Source organism: Budorcas taxicolor, chromosome 9, assembly GCF_023091745.1.
Source record: "Budorcas taxicolor isolate Tak-1 chromosome 9, Takin1.1, whole genome shotgun sequence".
Lineage (NCBI taxonomy): Eukaryota > Metazoa > Chordata > Mammalia > Artiodactyla > Bovidae > Budorcas > Budorcas taxicolor.
The window spans coordinates 36,938,626-36,960,003 of record NC_068918.1 but is presented as its reverse complement, the minus strand read 5'-3'; positions in this window follow the sequence as shown (position 1 = coordinate 36,960,003).

Here is a 21,378-nt window from a genome sequence, read left to right as displayed (position 1 = left end):
AAACAGTACAAATGCTAAGGCTGCCAACCACTGTGTAACCTGAGAATTCTTTATCTCTCCATGACTTAGTTTCCTTAACTGTAAAATGGGCATAATAAAAGTGAATGTGCCTAATACAGGTGTGGTGATGACTGGATGATTTATAAATAACTTCCAGAAATGTGTCTGGAAGGCAGCAAGTGTGAGTTATGATAGCTGCCTTTTTTTTTGTAGTAATGAGATATTTATGGAGCAACTACTGTGTATATGTCACTATGTTAGTCACTGAGGACACAAAACACAGACATGATCCCTGCACCCATGAAATTTAGAGTCTAAAAAGGAGATAAACACTAATCCAATAATCACATAGATCCATGTCTACTTACGAACTGAGATATGTGCTTAGAAGCATGGGCAGTTTTATAAAAGCATAATTAAACAGGGGAATCCTCACTGGAGAAGAGGCATTTGAGCTGAAAGCTGAAGGATGAGGCATTAATCAGGCAAAGAGGACTGGGGAGATGGATGAGGGAAAAGGAGCTGTATATACAGAGGTCTTGTTGGCAGAAGGCATGCTACACTAGAGAAAAGGACTAGAGACTGCAGGAAGACAGAGCAGAGCAGGAGCTGAGGCCTGGTGCCACACCATGCAGGGCTTGGGGACCAGGCTGAGGATTTAGGATTTTATCCTAAGAGATAAGGAAACTTCAGGAATTTAAGCATTGGAAGGCAAGGGGTGGTGACATGATCAGCTTTGCACCTTAGGTTTGCAAGATTTGCATCTTGATGACTGATGTGATTTGGATATAAGCATAAGCATATTTTGGAGAAGGCAATGGCAACCCATTCCAGTACTCTTGCCTGGAAAATCCCATGGATGGATGAGCCTGGTAGGCTGCAGTCCATGGGGTCACAAAGAGTCAAACACGACTGAACATCTTCACTTTCACTTTTCACTTTCCTGCATTGGAGAAGGAAATGGCAACCCACTCCAATGTTCTTGCCTGGAGAATCCCAGGGATGGGGGAGCCTGATGGGCTGCCATCTATGGGGTCACACAGAGTCGGACACGACTGAAGTGACTTAGCAGTAGCAGATAAGTATATTTGGGAGGGGGTAGTTTCCCAGATTCTCAGGTAAAGAATCCACCTGCCAATGCAAGAGACAAAAGAGACTTGGGTTTGATCCCTGAGTCAGGAAGAGATCCCCTGGAGGAGAGCATGGCAACCCACTCCAATATTCTTGCCTGGAGAATCCCATGGACACAGGAGCCCGGCGGGCTACAGTCCATAGGGTCACAAAGAGCTGGACATGACTGAAGCAACTTAGCACACATGCACGTATTTGGGAGACCAGTTAGGAATGTGGCAAATGACTCTAGAGATGGTGATGGAGATGGAATACATGGGAACATTTACTGAATTTAGTCTGGGGTCTGCGAGTATGCATGGTGGCAGTCAGCACCCTTTCTTTTGCCTGTCATTGCTTGGCATGGTTTTCCTGTACCTAAAACAAGGACACAGATACAGACAGACATGTATGATCAGCTGTGGCGTGGGATGTGACCTAAGGATGGTCTGGGTCAGAAAAAAAGAGTAGATGACCAGAGTAAGCTGCAGCAAGCGCTTCTGAGGGTGAGTCTTCACATGAACTCCCCAGACCAACCCCAGCCCAGGTAGAGCAGAGAGCTACCCTGTCACTCAGGAATCCTGCAGACACAGGGGACTCTAGAATGCTGAAGCTGTTCAGCTCCCGACTGCTGCCTCTTTGCAAAGTCACTTCAGTCATGCCCAACTCTTTGCGACCCTATGGACTGTAACCCACATGTCCATGGGAATCTCCAGGCAAGAATACTGGAGTAGATTGCCATTTCCTCCTCCAGGGGATCTTCCCAGGGATCGAACTCACGTCTCTTATGTCTCTTGTATTGGCAGGTGGGTTCTTTACCACTAGCACCACCTGGGAAGCCCTTTGCTACCTGACAACTTTATTTTCTTGGACAACAAAATCAGTGCAGATGGCAACTTCAGCCATGAAATTAAAAGAAGCTTGCTCCTTGGAAGAAAAGATACGACAAATCTAGACAGCATATTAAAAAGCAGAGACAACACTTTGCCAACAAAGGTCCATCTAGTCAAAGATATGGTTTTTCCAGTAGTCATGTGTGCATGTGAGAGCTGGACCATGAAGAAGGCTGAGCACCAAAGAACTGATGCTTTCGAACTGTGGTGTTGGAGAAGACTCTTGAGAGTCCCTTGGACTGCAAGGAGATCAAACCAGTCAATTCTAAAAGAAATCAACCCTGAATATTCACTGGAGAACAGATGCTGAAGCTGAAGCTCCAATACTTTGGCCATCTGACACAAAAAGCCTGATTCAGTGGAAAAGACCATGATGCTCGGAAAGACTGAAGGCAGGAGGAGAAGGGGATGACAGAGGATGAGACGGTTGGATGGCATCACCAACTTGATGGACATGAGTTTGAGCAAGCTCTGGGAGATGGTGAGGAGACAGGGAAGCTTGGCATGCTGCATTCCCTGGGTTCACAAAAAGTCAGACATGACTAAGCGACTGAACAAGAGCAACAAAAAGAAATCAGCCCTGATCTACCTAAGAGCCACTCCGATGGTTAAGTCACAGATGAACTGAAAAGTCATCTATCAATGTTTGATGTTAATTATATCTACTTCTTGCCAAAAAAAAAGCTTCATATCATAACTCATGAACAGTATCTGGTAGATCTTCTACTCGGTTACAGAGAATAGATCAAGTGTCTCTTTTAGTTTCTATAGATGCTGACTTGTAGCCATAGAATACCATTTCTAAGCCTGACTCTGTAATGAGGTTTGTTTTCTTTTAATCTGCTGTTGACTGGTGGCAATTGTCTATTACTTAACCTTGACTTTTATAAACACAGATTCTCCCTCAATGAAGATCAAACATTTATTGAGCATGTACTATATACCGTGCCTATGTCAGCTGCAGGGAACCAGTGAATAAGTAGCCCAGCCCCAGTATCAAGGATCAGCAGATAAATGGAAATGATAGATATAAACCAGTTAATTACAACAGGATATGAAAGTGTTAGTCACTCAATCGTGTCTGACACTTTGTGACCCCATGGACTGTAGACTGCCAGGCTCCTCTGTCCATGGGATTTCCCAAACAAGAATACTGGAATAGGTAGCCATTCCTTTCTCCAAGGGATATTCCTTATCCAGGGATTGAACCCAGACCTCCTGTATTGCAGGCAGATTCTTTATCATCTGAGCCACCACGGAAGCCTACAACAGGATATGTAAGTGCTAAAATAAGGGCATGCATAAGCTGTGGAAATCTAAAGCTAAGTATAATTAATTGCAATCTGGGGTGGTACATAAAATCTCCATAGAATTTGTTACAAAACACAATAAAAATTAGCCTTTCAATTAACAGCTTCCTTCTGGCATTTTGTTCTTATCCTTTAACCTCACTGCAATTGCCTCATAGTTCCTGCACTATATTATTAATAGAAATGTTTCCCCTCATTATCCAGTGACTTTGTTACCTAGACAATTGTGTTCTGGAAGATGCTTGAGAACTTCTTTAATTGATAAAAGAATTAACCTTTTAGACTAAGACAGCCATTTACTTCTGGGTAAAACACTCAGGAATTTTGATTACTTAGGAAATTCAGAACATTGATTTTGTATGAGTGTGTATATAGCCTAGCAAATAACTACTCATAAGAGTGAGATTTTATTATAGATAAGGAATTAAAGAACAATAATCCTCCTAATCATGCTTATAAAATATTTGAATCTTAATTTTTCTAGTTCCCAAAGAATAGAAATGTCACACAAAATCTTTGGGGTCCAGGGCCAGATCTACAGGAATGGAAGCAGAAGCCATGTGAATATGATGACTTGAGGACTATGGAAAAACTATCAACCCAAAAAATATCTTCCTCAGTGATTACAGTACTTGGTTATTTTGTTGTTGTTCAGCTGCTAAGTCATATCAAATTCTTTATGACCCCATGTACTGCAGCACACTAGGCTTCCCTGTCCTTCACTATCTCTCTGAGTTTGCTCAAACTCATGTCCATTGAGTCAATGATACCACCCAAACATCTCATCCTCTGTCATTCCCTTCTCTTCCTCCCTCAATCTTTCCCAGCATCAGGGTCTTTTCCAATGAGTCAGCTTTTTGCATCAAGTGGGTTATTGGTGGGAATGCAAAAGTGCTGTCCCCTGACATTCTATAGCTAAGAAATGAATTAAATTTAAGAACACATGAATTGGGGGATTTATGGTACAAATGGATGGGAGATTCATATTCTGGGTTCTTGGGAAAGATTGTCCTTCTTTCAATCTATCCCTCCCCATGGCATACAGAATAGAATCCAAGCATTCTAAGTGCCAACCTACATTCAGTGAGTTGTATTCCACCTTCCCCATAACAAAGCCTTCACTCCAACCAGATGAGCACAGTCACTGTTCTCAGTTCGTGCTTTCCTCTTTCCCTCCCAGTGGAGATTGGAGCAGGCAGAAATTCTGCTAGAAGTAGCTGTAGAATCGGCTCCATTATGTGAGGGACGTTTCCAGCACCAGACAGTGAGTTCCACAGTCCCAAATCATATTATCAATAATCAAATTAGCAACTGAAGAAAGATTAATCTCAGAAATAAACATCTAGGAATAGACACCTGATGTGAGGTAATGAGCTAAAACAACAGGTAGCCTTCCTGAGGGATCTAGATGCTGTGCCTTCAAAGGCATTTGAGAATGGATCAGGCTTTCTTTTTAATTAATTTTTATTGGAGTGTAGTTGCTTTACTGTGTTGTGTTAGTTTCTACTGTATAGCAAATATATCAGCTTCCCAGGTGGTGCTGGTGGTTAAGAACCCACCTGCCAATGCAGGAGACCTAAGGGATGCAGGTTCAATCCCTGGGTCAGAAGATCCCCCAGCAGAGGGCATAGCAACCCACCCCCATATTCTTGTCTGAAGAATCCCATGGATAGAGGAGCCTGGTGGGCTACAGTCCATCAGGTCACAAGGAATCAGACATGACTGAAGTGACTTAGCATGCATATATATGTATCCCCTTTTTCGGATTTCCTTCTCACTTAGGTCACCACTAGCACTGGGTAGAGTTCCCTGAGCTATATAGTAGGTTCTCATTAGTAGTGTATATATGTCAATCCCACTCTCCCAATTCATCCCACCTCCAAGCTTTACTGTGAAAATGGCTTGCTAACCAAATATCTAGTTAACCTAATCCTTGTTACCAAATGAGAGATGAAAGCATAATAATAACAATAATTGTTGTTGTCGTTCAGTCGCCCAGTTGTGTCCAACTCTTTGTGACCCCATGGACTGCAACACGCCAGGCCTCCCTGTCCAATAGCTAACATTTATTTACTACTTGCAGTGCACCAGGCACAATTTTAAGTGCTTTACATGTATTGATCCACTTAATCCTCAAGGAGCCTTCTGAAGTAGGTAATGCTTATTATGTTCACATTATAGATGATAAAAATGAGGTCAGAGGTTGAGCAACTTGCTCCAAACCACACAACTCCTAAGTAGTAGACTCGGAATTTGACTTCAGGCTATATAATTTAAGAATCTATGCTCTTAACTCAGTAGCCAGGAAACATCAGACTATAGGTAGGACTATGTACATGAAGTAAATCTTGATGCTTCAGGTTTTCTGGGATAAAAATATTTGCGGATTAAAAATCAAGAAGAGGTATAGGCTTATTTTTTATACTCACTGAAATATTCACTTTATCCAACCAAAATACAAAGGACAAAAAGCCTTCCTACCAAATACATCTTCAGACACAGGAAAGATGAGCAAATGCCTTGGCCCAAATTACCATAAAATTTAAAGAACTGATCAAAATTTTCTCCAAAAGTCTAGACAAAAGATGTATACCCTGACCTATAAAGTTTATCGTGAATTTATCCCATTTGGCAAATATCTTCATCCGAAGGAAACTAATTGGTTTTTAGAAGACTTTTCACAGAAAGAAAATATGAAATTTTACTGCACCTTACATTTCCCTCAGTAGTCCTAAACATGAATCATAATAATCCATTTGTAACATGAATCCTTCACTTGCTTGTTTCTAAGTTATACAATGGAATAATATGCATCTATTAAAATCAGCTTTACAGTTTTTATTAAGAGATTAGAGAGTCTTATACTATAGTTTTAAGTGAAAAATGACACAAAATTTTATATTTAGTATGAATCCATGGCTGGCAATACACTTTCACAGGAAATAAGCTAGCAGGAAACAGTACTGTTAATAAAACAGTTGTCTTTGGTGGCATGTTGGGATTTTTTTTCTTTATGCTCTTATGTATTTCTGTCTCTTAAGACTGCACATCTCTATATTTGTAAGAAAAGAAAGTAAAACTTTAAAGTAAATATGAACAAGAAAGTCATTAGCAATCCAAGTTCTGTTTCTACACTCAGCCCTTTTAAGGAACATTTTACCATCTAGTTAAGAAAATCTCTTTGAACCAGTCACCAGATGTGAAGTTTACCTTTATGAGACCTCTCAGCATTTTATAGACAACCACTAATCCGGAATAATAAACATTCTTTCTCTTAGGGGAAAAAACATTTTTTCTTTAATTGAGAAGAAATAAAATGGGCTTTGGACTACGTTTGAATCCTGGTTCAAATACTTCAGCAAATTAGTTAAGCTCTCTGAGCCTCAGCTTTCCCACATGTAAAAAAGTTGCTGTTAGAATTAATTCAACAGCAACAGTCAAGGGGCTAGCTCAGGTGACTGCAGCCCCAGCTCACGTCTGCCTAAAACTGCACTGCTAGTTTCTTTCCTCTCTCAGCCCTTAAACCTAGTACAGCATCCAATACTGGAAGGAAACACAAGTGAATTTCACATGAGAACTTCATTTTAGATTCACCTAAAATACCAGGGACTCCAAAAGTAAGGTATAGAAAAAAGTCAAGACTATTTTCCCATCAACATGCTTATCATTCTTGTCAATATAGAATGATTCCAATTCTTAAATGAGTATTTAACTCTCTGAAGAAGAATGAAAAATTAATTTACTTAATTTTAAACATATTTTTAATAAGATAATGTGTTAAATTTACCCATCTTGCTTATCTTGGGGCTTCCCTGGTGGCTCAGGTAGTAAAGAATCCGCCTGCAATGCAGGAGACCTGGGTTCGATCCCTGGATTAGGAATATTCCCTAGAAAAGGAAATGGCAATCCATCCCAGTATTCTTCCCTGGAGAATCCCATGGACAGAGGAGCCTGGAAGGCTACAGCCCATGGGGTCACAAAGAGTTGGACACAATTGAGCGACTAACACTTTCACTTTCTTGCTTATCTTATCTTCTGTCTGTCTGCTTTTTCTTCTATTTTTCCTTATATTATTTTTGACAAATGGGGAATGCATTAGTTATTTTATTAAACACCCAAAATACTAAGTATTTTCTTTTAACTGGATAGTCAATCAGGCACAATTTTATCTAGAAGGTTAAAATATATTATAATTCATATATATCAAGAAACATATCAAAGAAAAGTCTTCTGCTTAGTATGAATGTTTAGTAGAATGGGTTAGAACTCTCATGTGATACTTCAAACAGGCATTTTCTCTTCAAAAACATTTACAATCTTTTTCATCTCCTGACCTTCAAAGTTTCCTTAATAGCATTCTATTCCTCATAATATAGTTATTTAACTGGTTTTACAGATCATAAGTCCTTCTTACCTAGTATCACTGACAGGACAAATATGAAAAAGGATTAGATGTGTATAACAGATTTTATCATAAGAATGTCATTTGTATAAGCATTCATTATTTTTATATTTGCGGAGTTGGTAACTTTTCTCTCTGCCTTGGTAATTCCCACTTTTTTAAGATTTTATATACAAGTAGCACCCATTTTCTGAACTCCCACTCCTCCTCTCACCACCTCAGATGAGGTTGGGAGCTCTAATTATGTCTTTTCATTATACACTAGGTTTTTACTTTTTACTTTATACCACTATCCCTACAATAACTAAACCATCACTAGTTAGTTCAGTTCAGTTCAGCCGCTCAGTCGTGTCCGACTCTTTGTGACCCCGTGAATCGCAGCACGCCGGGCCTCCCTGTCCATCACCAGCTCCCAGAGTTAACTCAGACTCACGTCCATCAAGTCGGTGATGCCATCCAGCCTCCACTTAGTGTCTGTCCATCTGAATAAACTATGACTTCAGTGGAATAAGGTACACTTGTCTTGCTCATCTTTGTACCCCAGGTCTCCTGCGGTATCTGGCCTGTAACATGCTCACCAAACAGTTACTGAAGGAATGAATGAAGGAAGCCTTCACTTGGTGGCAGTAGAAACAGTTTTCTGCGTTCAGAATCTGCCCGTTTAGAATCAACTGTACTCAACTCACTGTATAGTTTAGTAAAAATATGTCAAGGAACCATTCTTCAGCTTCCAGTAAATATCTATGCCAAAATAAGCAAAGTCTAGCGGCCATTCACACAAGTTTTTGTATTACCAAAGATTATTTTTACAACTGCAGAGTTGGTAGCAAAAGATGCTTTCTAAATCCAGATGTGGACAGGCAACTGCTTTAACAGGTGTTTTTTTTCTTTTTCTCTTGAAAATTTACTATGAGAATTAATGGAATGTCTACTTTCAGACATGACAAGGCCTATTTCTGATAGCTATCAGAAAGATCATATGCAATGAAGATGAAGCATATTATGAAACATGAACACAATTAAAATCAGAAATATGGAAGTTCTCTAGTGAAGTAGGGTCAGAGGCTCAAAGTTGCCCTAAACCCCACAACAATAAACAAGTTCAGACAGCCAACATGATCACTTTTATGGAGCAGAGTGAGCATTTTGAGCTGATAGAATGTTCACCACGGAGGAACCTCTAGGTTTATACATCACAAACAGTGTAATTCAGGTTACTCTACTTGCCTTCTGAAGTCATGAAAAACAGCTTCATTCTGGGACAGGCATGGTGTCAAGTGGACAGCTTAAACTCCCGCTGTGTGCTAAAAAGGAAATAATGAGAACACAGGAGTGAAAAGCAAAGCTCCAAACCCTCATTACAGCAGGCACCACACAGTTATCAAAAAGTTATACCAAACAATTTGAGACAATAACATAGGATTTTTCCTAACTTTGTTCAACACATAATTATAGACTTTAATGTGCCAGGCATTGAGCATGGCTTTAGTGATAAAGACAGGCTTACATCTTCACTGAATTTACAAAATGTCTTCTGAAATACAAGCAAGCAGCACTAATTTCTAAAGAGTGTTGGTGAATGCTATTTACTTGCTTGTCATTAATGAATTACAAAAATGGCATGCCATGTGTCCCACTCACTTAGAAAACTTTTCAAGAGTTGACAAATGAGTGATCCAAATGATAAAGACTTTTAAGAGTCCAAAACAGAGGCCACTCAGGACAGCAAGGTGGGGACGTTGTCATGTTAGAGGTGGGGCTTGAGCCAGGCTTTGAAAGAATAGAGAAGAAGGGAAAAGGGAGGAGGAAATATGACCTTGAGTAGAAGAGTGAATTGGACCATGAGGCTGTGAGGAAAAAGAAGTGTAAGCAGGAGTGCTGATGGCATCAAGGAAAAAGAAGGTGACTTTGACTGACTCCTCAAATACCTTATACTTTACACTGTAAAGTTCTGAGCTTTCAGAGGAAAAGGTTGAAGAAGTCTCTGCATTAGAAAGACTAATCTGGTAGTAGTTTCTAAAATCTGGCTTGAAAAGTGGTGCCAGCAGGTTTAATTAGAATCTTCTGGGGCACTTTATGAATACCACAGATCCCAGGTCCTGCATGCCCTCATTCCTAGAAATATAGACTATAACTGATAATGGATTTTTTTTTTGTTTGTTTAACTAGTATCTTAAGTGATTTCCTATGTGATTCTGAAGCACAGCCAGCTTTGGGAAGAGCTGCTACCACAAAATGAAATGAAAGTTCTGACTGCACTGGCTTAGGAAAAGTGACCAGGGCCAGGGCTAGAGAGAGTTTAGCTTCCCTGAAAGACAGGCAGACTGCTCAATTTCAGTCAAACCTATGAGGTCTAATTGACATCTGGAAATATTTGTAGGAACTTTTGACCCCAAAAAGTACATTACTCTCACATTGCTGAGCTCATTGTTTAGAATAAAAGGTTTACTATGCAAGGACTCTAAATGAATCAAAAAAACTACATCTGCACATCTTGACTCCATCTGTTTTCTCCACTCCCCTTCCCATAAAGAGAAGACAAGTTCCTGGAAGGCAGAGAACCCACTCTCTGCTCAGTCTCAGCCCCTACAATGGTGTTAGCACAGACTAGGCAAGCAATCCTTTTTTTTTTTTAAACAAATGAAGAAAAACCAGTCTTGTTGATCACTGAAAAAAGTAGCTGACATTCACAGATCTTTGGGAACCCTGTCTAAAATACTCATTTCCAGGTAAAGACTGAAAAAATTCAATTATGTCCATCATGAATACTGAATGCTTTTGTATACGCTTGAGGGTTTCAAGATAGGAAAGAAGCCTGGAAGAAACATCAAAGAAAACAATGAGACAAGGCAACAAGGCAGCAAGAGTAGCAAAATCCTCATTGTGGGCTAATTTCAACCTGATTGTGACGTGTCTACCATCTCTAGACATTATGCATTTCTGGTTTTTTTTCACCTTCTAATATCTGCAACAGAATTTCTGGATCATAAAGGAATTTCTTTTCTTCCCCTTTAAGAGGTCTAGAAGTTTGAGAGACTATCTTTAAACGTCCAGCATTACTATTTGAGAGTTAGTAGACCTCGCATCGGAGAAGGCAATGGCAACCCACACCAGTACTCTTGCCTGGAAAATCCCATGGGGAGAGGAGCCTGGTAGGCTGCTGTCTATGGGGTCGCTGAGTCGGACACAACTGAGCGACTTCACTTTCACTTTTCACTTTCATGCACTGAAGAAGGAAATGGCAACCCACTCCAGTGTTCTTGCCTGGAGACTCCCAGGGACGGGGGAGCCTGGTGGGCTGCCATCTATGGGGTCGCACAAAGTCGGACACGACTGAAGTGACTTAGCAGCAGCAGCAGCAGCAGACCTCACATATTTATTTTTCTAAAAATGAGCAAAGCTAACATAGTTATATAATCAATTATTATTTCTTTAGTACAGATTTTTGAAAATTATCCTAATTTAGCATAGTTAGTTAAAATGACCATGTTGTTGAATTACCTGACTAGTTCCTTCATTCATGACTTTCAGGAACATCAGCCTGACTTTAAAAAAAGAGGCCTGGAGACCTGGAGAGTTGACTCTGTGGCCAAAGTTTCAGTGGTTACACAGTTTCAAAGTCACCATGACAACCAAGGGCTTTGCATCAAGAGTAAAAGCAGCTATACAGAGTGAAGTCAGAAAGAGAAAGACAAATACTGTGTATTAATGCATATATATGGAATCTAGAAAGATGGTACCAACAATTCTACATGCCAAGAAGCAAAGCAGACATAGATGTTAAGAACAGACATTTGGACATGGTGGGAGAAGGAGAGGGTGGGATGATTTGAGAGAATAGCATTGGAACATGCACATTACCATATGTAAAATAACCAGTGCAAGTTTGACGTATGATTCAGGGCACCCAAAGCTGGTGCTCTGTGACAGCCTGGAGGGATGGAGTGGGAAGGGAGGTGGCAGGGGGTTCAGAATGGAGGGGACACATGTATAACTATGGCCAATTCATATTGATGTATGGCAAAAACCATCACAATATTGTAATTATTCTCCAATTAAAATAAATAAATAATTTTTTAAAAAACAGTAAAGCCAACAATACAATGCTCCCTCTCTTAAAACAAACAAACAAAAAGCCTAGGATTTAATGTGTTTTAAACCTAGCACTTTTTCTTGTATAGGCATTTTTCTTTCAGTAATCAAAAAGAAGCAACTAATAAGAAACTGATTTTAAATTTCTGTGGATAAGATTGCTAATTTTAAATAATTCCATTCTACCAATTAAGAGAGATTAAATTGTCTTTATGACAGATTAGGAGGGGAAAGCATAACATATAAACATAAAGTATGTTTAGTTTCTCCGACACGTTTTTACTAGCATTGGTCAGGGGTGGCACCTGCCCCTGCAGGTAGGAGTATTTTTATTACATTGCACTGTTTAAAATCACTGGAGCATGATAACAATACAAAGCAGACCGACCTAGTTTTATTATTGTTTTTAAACTCTCTACTGATAATGTTCCTTCCCCCCACTGACTGCACCTGAGGCAGCTGGCTCCCACCACCACCCTTTGCAGCCCAAGATGGCTTCCCAGGTGGCACTAGTGGTAAAGAACCCCCTGCCAATGCAGGTAGACGTAAGAGACACAGGTGTGATCCTTGGTTTGGGAAGATCCCATGGAGGAGGGCGTGGAAACCCACTCCAGTATTCTTGCCTGGAGAATCCCATGGACAGTGGAGCCTGGCAGGCTGCAGTCCATCGGACACAACTGAAGTGACTTAGCAGGCACACACACAGAGTAAGGAGGTACGCTTTGAGATAACCCAATGACACAAATCTGAGATCTTAGTAAAGGGTATACAAATGGGTAACACTGAACGAAAAGCAGTTCAAAGCGTATTGAGTGATGTGTTTAATGTGAGAGCTCTGAGTATACTGCACATGAAAGTTACACAAACTAAATGAAAGACTATTCTAAGGGCAGCTATTCAGCCTTCTCAGACCACAGGAACTGGCCTTCAATTTCCCTGTTAGGATCAGGCCCAGGTTTGCCTCACCACCCATTTACTAATGTATAAATCACTCATTGATAGATTAATATTTTAAAAGCATAGTGAAAGTAGATATATAGAATAAGTTCTATGATGCTGAAAGAACAGCTCAATGTGGCGTGGAGGAAGGGTCCCCCTGCAGCTCACCCAGCCTCTTTGATTCCTGACTTTGTGCTGTTCAGGATGCCTGTCTTGGTAACCCATTCCTTCCAAACCATCCTGTGTGGTAGGGAAAACACTTTGGTTTCCTGGGTAGGAATCCCAGGACCTATTTACTAGGCAGGTGTCACTTTCTTCAGTCCCAGGTCAGGTGTAACCCTTCTCTGAGGTGTAAAATGACCATCACAAACAGAGAAATTGACTTTGGCAACACATTCTTCCATCCTATGGTCAAGGATCCTTCTGTCCAGGTTTTCATGGTCAAAAAGTGAAGGTCAATGCTAAGTACTATATCCTCTTCTCAGAAAGTCACAATACAGTTTAGTCATATCACAGGCTCTAGGAATGTGAAGAAACATGTTTAACTTTGTTTTGTCAGGTATTTCTGCAAAATCAGTAGAGCACAGAAACCTTCTTTCTGTGGATCAGTATTCTGCACTCAGAACCAAGTGGAATTCAGATATTCAACCTTCCTTCTAAACATATTTTTTGAAACAGAACACACTTTATAGAAAAGCTAGTACTCACAATTGGTTGTATAAATAAAAGGATGACTTGAATTATAGAATCCCAGGAGAAAAAGGCCAGGCTAAATGAGGCCAGACTTGAAAGCAGAAACCCGTTATTGTATTTCTGGTGTTCATATATGTGTTAAATTTAATAATGGTAGAACAATGTTGAATATTTAATTGTATGTACTCCACAGACAGGCTTTCCCAGTGGCTCAGCAGTAAAGACTTTGCCTGCAATGCAGGAGACCCAACTTCAATTCCTGGGTTAGGAAGATCCCCTTGGAGAGGGCATGGCAACCCACTCCAGTATTCTTGCCTGGTGAATCCCATGAACAGAGGAACCTGGGAGGCTGCAGTTCATAGGATCACAAAGAGTCTGAAGTGGCTGAAGTGACTGAGCACACAAGCACACACTCCATATACACATGGATATACAAAGCCCACGAGCATTTAACTGTTCATCTCAACGTTTACCCCCAACGAAGTCTCTGGTTATAAATTCTTTTTTGAGTTGTAAATTACCGAAAGACTAAAAAATGAGTTTTTTATTCTCAATTTAAGTCAATGACAGTTTTTTAATGTATTTGAATTTAATCTCCAGTTTACAAAACAGCCACACATTTCTTCAAATGTATGTGATCATTTAATAGGAAGTTTTAAAGTTTTGAGAATTCATGGGTATCAGTTTAATTAAGGTGCTTTTTAAACACATTTCTAACCACCTGTTATTCTGACACTACATTTTTTAGCAGATGTTGTCTCTGAGGCCAATTAGTTTTTTTCATCCAAGAAGGGTGTGGGAGGTGACAGATTATTGTTGCCATGCAAGAGCAAAACTTCACATTCATTACTCTCAATTTAAAGCCTATTTTTTCTGGCACCTTTAATTTTTTCTGTCATATTCTTTCCTTTACCCTTTATAACAACTTCCATTAGTGGACTTTCTCTCCTTGGGAGCTGTTAGTTACAAGATGCCCTGAATCAGATGTCATTAGCTAATACGACATTCATCTTCTTGCAGGATTAGAAAAGCCACCAAATAATAATTAGAGACAGAGTGTTTTTAGATATCCTAACCATATATCTCAATTCAATATTGATTTAAGTGATTAATTTTTCTGTGATGATACAGCACCCTGACCAATCAAATATAATGCTTACAAGGAACATTAATCATAGTTTACAGTTTTCTTATATGTATGATGGATGGTGAACATTTTATGAATCAATAAATCGACAAAAAATATTCAGGACTAGAAATATGGGAGCCCACACATGACTTGCTCAATTTTTATATGTTTTTAAAATTCCGGCAATCTCTCAATTATATACTGCATTTCAGTTTATATTTAAGGTTTTCTTTTATCAGCTTGTTTTCAACAATATGGAGCCACAGAAAACAAGTTCAAAACTTTAATACAATGTCCAACTAAAAGTAATAGCTAGTAGGATGATTTATCCAGAGAAAACAATATTTTAAGTACAACTGCATAAAAATGATCTGTATATGTTTCATTTCCTTGGAGAACAGTCAAGATTTAAAGATTAAACCTAAAGTATAGTGGGCAGAAATAGATCAAGATTTTGCTAAGAAAACAGATATTGAGGCAATAGAGGTTTCTTCTCACAATTCTGCATGATCATATTTCTTTTTATTGTTTTATTCTTTATACTAATTCACTCCATTTTCTTATAAATAATTGATTGATTTTTAAATTTATTTTGATATAATTTTAATTGTTGCCAATTTCATCTTGTGTATTTTAGTTCCATATTTTATCCTTCCTGTTGGTGTCCAAGAATTACATGTATTAAGTTACAGAGGGTTTCTACACTTTCAGCTTAGCCTGTTTCTAACATCAGGAAATTGCCTACATTTTTCCAATGGCTGCTCCTTCCCTGGAGCAAATTTTCCAAAGGCAGAATTCTGAGCAGCAGCTCCTTCATCTTGACATGTACTGGAATGGAGCTTCTAAATACATAGAACCAGAAAGGGGATCTCAAGGTGAGAACAGGGTCATATCATTTGTTTCCTGCACCTCTAGCTAGTGCTATTACAATAGAGCATAATTATGTGAGGATGAATATCATGACCAGTCGCATATTCGTGACACATGTAGCTCTTGAGTTCCCAAAACCCCAGGCTGATCTGCCCAGTGAGCAAGGAGGAAAATGGTGTCTACTGCCTATCAGCAGACAGTAATCAAGGACTGACCCCCAGACAGCATGCTTGATCTTAGGAAAAGACTCTTGGAAATTTATCTGAATTAAAAAATATTACTTCTCTGAGTTTTGCATTTAATTGGTCTCTTCTAAGAGTTTTCAAAAAGCAGCCCAGTACTTGAGAAAAAAGAAACTGAAAATTCTCTTATGCTCCCAATGATACCCCAAACACAGGATTCATTTATCCTTTGGGGATACCAGTTTAATATTAGAGAAGGCAGCTTGAAAATATTATTTTATGACATCAGGTTTTCATTGTGTTTTATTCACCACTTATCCAAGACATACTATGTAACAGGCATTTGCTTTACACTGAACACTGAAAAAAAGGACAAGACAGTCCCTGCTCCCAAGGAGTGCAGAGTCTAGGAAGAGAAGTAGACAAGAATACAGATGCTTTGGAATAGAAGTGATGGTGCTGTGACTCAAAAACAAATAACTGTAAATGTTTAAGGTGTGAGAAACTATTCAGCCAGACGAAGTCAGAGAAGACTCCACAGAGGAAGTGAATTTGAACTGAGTGTTAAGGAATTAGTAAAAGTTTTCCAGAAGAGGAAACATGTTTCAAGAAGAAGAAGAAGAATGTGTGCAAAAGCAAAGTCATGCCAGAACCTGGGATATCTTAGGAATGACAAAAAGGTCCCTGAGGCCACAGCGTGGGGTGTTTAAGGATTAAAACAGGGGCAGGAGACGAAAGTGAAGCAGACAGATGTAGAGCAACAGTTAACATCTGTTGTTTGCCTATTGCTGCATCTTTTGAGGAGATCCAACTCCCCTACACTGCTAGCTGAGAAAGCTGACAATACCTTGTTTTTTGCTCCATTTGTGGACAGGTGAGCTAGGCCTGGCCAGAGTGCTCCATACACTGGACTAAAGGATATGTCCAGGGATCCATGCCTGACCCAGCCTGGGCCAATCAGAATCCTCATCAGGGCTATGAGCAGATACCTCTTCAGGTGTGTAACCTATTCAGTCACAAAGGCCCTGTACTCAACAGATTTAAACAGGTTTGGTTTAACGTTCTGCACTTGCCGTTTTGAAATTGTTAATAATTTTATCTTTGAGCTTGTATTTTGTAAGAGAAGCCCAATGGGACAATGACCATACACATAAGCAGAAGAAATACAAACTTCATTTTCTGTATAGCATTTATGATGCCCATCAGCATAGCATTCCAGTGGACCTAAAATGTGTGATAATTCTATGAGATTCAAAGTGAGTACAAAGTAAGTATATTTAAAACAGAATAAATGACAACCCCAAGAGGCCATGTTTTCCATATTAGCCAGAGCTTACTTTCAGTGCAAAAGGAAAGCAGCAGCATTTTACAAAACAAGATTGAAGAACTTCATCATATTCTTTCATACATGAGTTACTTCCCTCTATTAGACAAACTCACAGAAAATAATGACACAGAAGGAAAAAAACCCATCATTCCCTTACCTTTCAGTTCTTCCTTACTCATCAGTAAGCTAAAGAGCATTGGTAGAATGTAACAGTATCAAGAAGTGAAATGAAAACAATTGAGTTCATTTTATACAACATTTCCACTGATCTACTAAAAACAAAATACATATACACATATGAAATAAAATTATGCTATTTTGGAGCTTCCATTTTGAGTTAAATGCATTGAAAACTGGCATTGCACAATATAAATGGTAAGATTCATATTCATAATTTAAATTAGTTTTATAACTTCAAATGATGAAATATTTATAAAAAGGTATAAATAATACTGGTGAAAAGTAGAAAAATATCAATAAAAATGAATGAGCTTACACATAACACCCAATTTAAAAATTTCTACCAGTGCCTTTGAGGCACCATAAGACCTCCTCAATCTCCACCCCTGACCACTCCCACACCCAACCCAAGGTATCCATCTGAACTTTGTAATTAGCCTTCTCTTGCTTTTCCATATAATTTACTAGCTTTCCCTGGTGAAGTGTAGAAGAGGAACTGAAGGAGGCTAATCTGGAAGCCAGGCTTCCCTGGTGGCACAGAGGTAAAGAATCCACCTGCCAATGCAGCTTTTAATTCCTGGGTTGAGACAATCCCCTGGAGAAGGAAATGGCAACCCACTCTAGCACCCTTGCCTGTGAATCCCACGGACAGAGAAGCCGAGCGAGCTACAGTCCATGGGGTCACCAAGAGTCAGAGATGACTTAGCGACTAAACAACAACAACAATCTGGAGCCAGGAGATCAGACAGGAGAAAAGCCTGAGTTCAACTGAGCACCATTTGTGAGTGCTTGATGTAGTCACCAGATCATGTTTTGTCAACAAAAATTTGGGCAACAAATTCATAAAGTGACATTTTTTCACAAGTTAAAAAACAAAGCATCTTTGTCCTTTTTTATGGGCAACTATTACCCCGTGGCCCAGTTACTCAAGTCTAGAGATGAACTTTGGGCTTAGGCACAAGGCACAGAGGTTCATGGATTTGCTACCTGCCTCATCAGTGGCAGTGAGAAGGGGAAGTAGAAAAGAAGAGGAGGAAAGAAGCGGGAAAGACATAAAGCAGTGTCTTGTCTCACGCTACATTATCCTCTCTCAACATGTTAAAAGCTAGCTGATACATAATACTGTGCTTCTCATGACTTTATGGATAACTGTCCTTCTCTTTCTATCAAATCCATTTTCAATAAATCAGAGGACTAAAAGAAGAAATAACCCAGATAAATGATTCCTAACTGTAAAACTTAGTGCAGTGTGGCACTTAGAAGTAAGTATGTAGGAACTGAGTTCCCTAGTGTAAGTGGAACCTTCCTTTTATGTCCTCACATTCTTGCAGGCTCACAAAATAAGAACTTCTGCTCTAGCGGTAGAAACTGTAGCTATATGGATCCTACCCACTGGCTTCCAGGAGAAGGAGCAAATTTTCTGTGATTTGTGCTGAGAGCCTGATGTCCTTTGCCCACTCTTTACCACTGGATAGGTCAGCAATGCAAGGCTGCAAGTGGCCTCTCACTCAGTGTGCACTGGGCCACTGTCTTTCAAAAAGACAGCAGGAAAACAGCACTCTGTAGGCACAATCTATCCAGCACAAAGGTCTTACCAGCTACACTTGGAAGAGAGGGGAATAGGAAGCCCATTTTGGCCCCACATCTAAGTCTAGTCCTGTTTTGCTTTGTTTTTTCTCAGTGTCCATTTCCTATGTCTGTTTCCCAGCTGTAATGAACTGATTGACTCCTTCAAACCCCAACACTCAGCATCCCTCACATTATATAATTCAGTTAACCGATTTATAAGACTGTCTTTTAAGCACAGAAAATTTTCCCTTCTTGTGAAGAAAATTAAATGGTATAAAAAGTCATGTAACATAATTCTAAGGAGTATATAAAACACATATATGTACATTCTTAATATGAAAATTTATTTTCTGCCTAACTTATAAAGTCTTCAATTAAACAATACTATTCTTTACCTTCCCACTTTTCTATAAGCCATGATCTCCTAAAATACAAGTTCAGGATTTGTAATGCTCTCCAGACTTCATGAAACAATCTCCAAATACTTAAGTCAGCAAAACAAATTTACCAGTGAGCAACCTAGAAGCTGCCAGCATCAATTAAAAATAAGTGGTATAAAACAAACTGATGAAGGATAATTTTGATGCAATACCATTTCAGCTTATATAATGCCTTCCGTCTCTGAAAATAAAAAAAGAAAACAACAACAAAAAAAGAAAAAATTTTCCCTAAGAAACAAACATTTGTTCCATTCAATAAATATAAATGGCTCTTATATTATCTGAAAGGGTTCAGTCAAACAGAAATATTGGCTTGAATTACAACATTTGAATATTTTGGCAGAACTGCTTTTAAACCACTTCTTTACATGATTTAATCAAATGGTGCTACCATTGGAAAAATAATGGAACAGAAAACTTTGCAGCATATAATTGAGTTACCATAAAATGTAAATAAGCTTTATTATGCTAATGGTTTATATGGAACTTATCCCTAATGCCCCTGAAATTTTATATTTTAAAATGATGAGTTTTAAAATAACATGACTCCAAAAGCTACAAAAGATAATTTTCTATTTTAAAACTATTGCCTCAGTTCAATAAGGAAAAGCTGTTTCTAAATAAGTCATCAGAAATCCTTATGTACTGGGTACTTTTGAGGGCCAGTTTCCCACTCCCATCCTGAGCTTAAATTTCTTTCCTTTATTCCTATTATGATTGCTCCAAATCTTCTCCATATTGCTCAGACACACTGCTGTGTCCTCTGCCTAACTAGTGGTGATGAACTTGTGATACTGAGACTAACAGGCTCTCATATTCTTTCCTCTCCTTCCCAAACTTTCTGTCTTCAAACATCCTCTTTTTCCTTCCCACTTCTGTGTTCTTATTCCAGACTAACCCCCAGAAGCTCTTCCTTCATTCCACCTTCCCCTCTGCCTGTTCCAGTTCCCTGCTATCCACCCCCGACAACAGCCTCAACATGGACTTCTCCCCCTTCACCTCTGCTAAAAAAAATTCAACTAAGTAAATTTGAAGATCTAATTGGCTTTATTCAGCCATTCATGAATTAGGAAGCATCCCGTCTAGTAAACAGAAGGGCACTCTGAAAGGCTATGAAATGAGTGCAGTTATGCAGTAGTCTGAACATTCTTTGGCACTGCCTTTCTTTGGGATTGGCTTGAAAACCAACCTTTTCCAGTCCTGTGGACACTGCTGAGTTTTCCAAATTTGCAGGCAGCACTTTCATAGCATCATCATTTAGGATTTGAAATAGATCAGCTGGGAATTCCATCACCTCCACTAGCTTTGTTCATAGTGATGCTTCTTAAGGCCCACTTCACTTTGCACTCCAGGACGTCTGGCTCTAGGTGAATGATCACACCCTCATGGTTATCTGAGCCATTAAGGTCTTTTTGTATAGTTCTTCTGTATATTCTTGCCACATCTTCTTAATATCTTCTGCTTCTGTTAGATACATACGGTTTCTGTCCTTTATTGTACCCATCTTTGCACGAAACGGTCCCTTGGTATGTCCAGTTTTCTTAAAGAGATCTCTATTATTTCCCATTATATTATTTTCCTCTGTTTCTTCGCATTGTTCACATAAGAAGGCTTTCTCATCTCTCATTGCTATTCTCTGGAACTCTGCATTCAGTTGGGTATATCTTTCCCTTTCTCCCTTGTCTTTTGCTTCTCTTCTTTTATTAGCTATTTGTAAGGCCTCCTCAGACAACCACTTTGCCTTTTTGAATTTCTTTTTCTTGAGGATGGTTTTGGTCATCTGTACAGTGTTACAAATCTCCATCCATAGTTCTTCAGGCACTCTGTCTATTATATCTAATCTCTTGAATCTATTTGTCACTGCCACTGGATAACCATAAGGGATTTGATTTAGGTCATACCTGAATGGCCTAGTGATTTTCCCTACCTACTGCAATTTAAGTCTGAATTTTGCAATAAGGAGTTCATGATCTGAGCCACATTCAGCTCCCCATCTTGTTTTTGCTGACTTTATAGAGCTTCTCCATCTTTGGCTGCAAAGAATATAATCAATCTAATTTCAGTATTGACCATCTAATGATGTCCATGGGTAGAGTCATATCTTGTGTTGTTGGAAGAGGGTGTTTGTTATGACCAGTGCATTCTCTTGGCAAAACTGTTAGCCTTTTCCCTGTTTCATTTTGTACTCCAAGGTCAAACTTGCCTGTTACTCCAGGTATCTCTTGACTTCCTACTTTTGCAT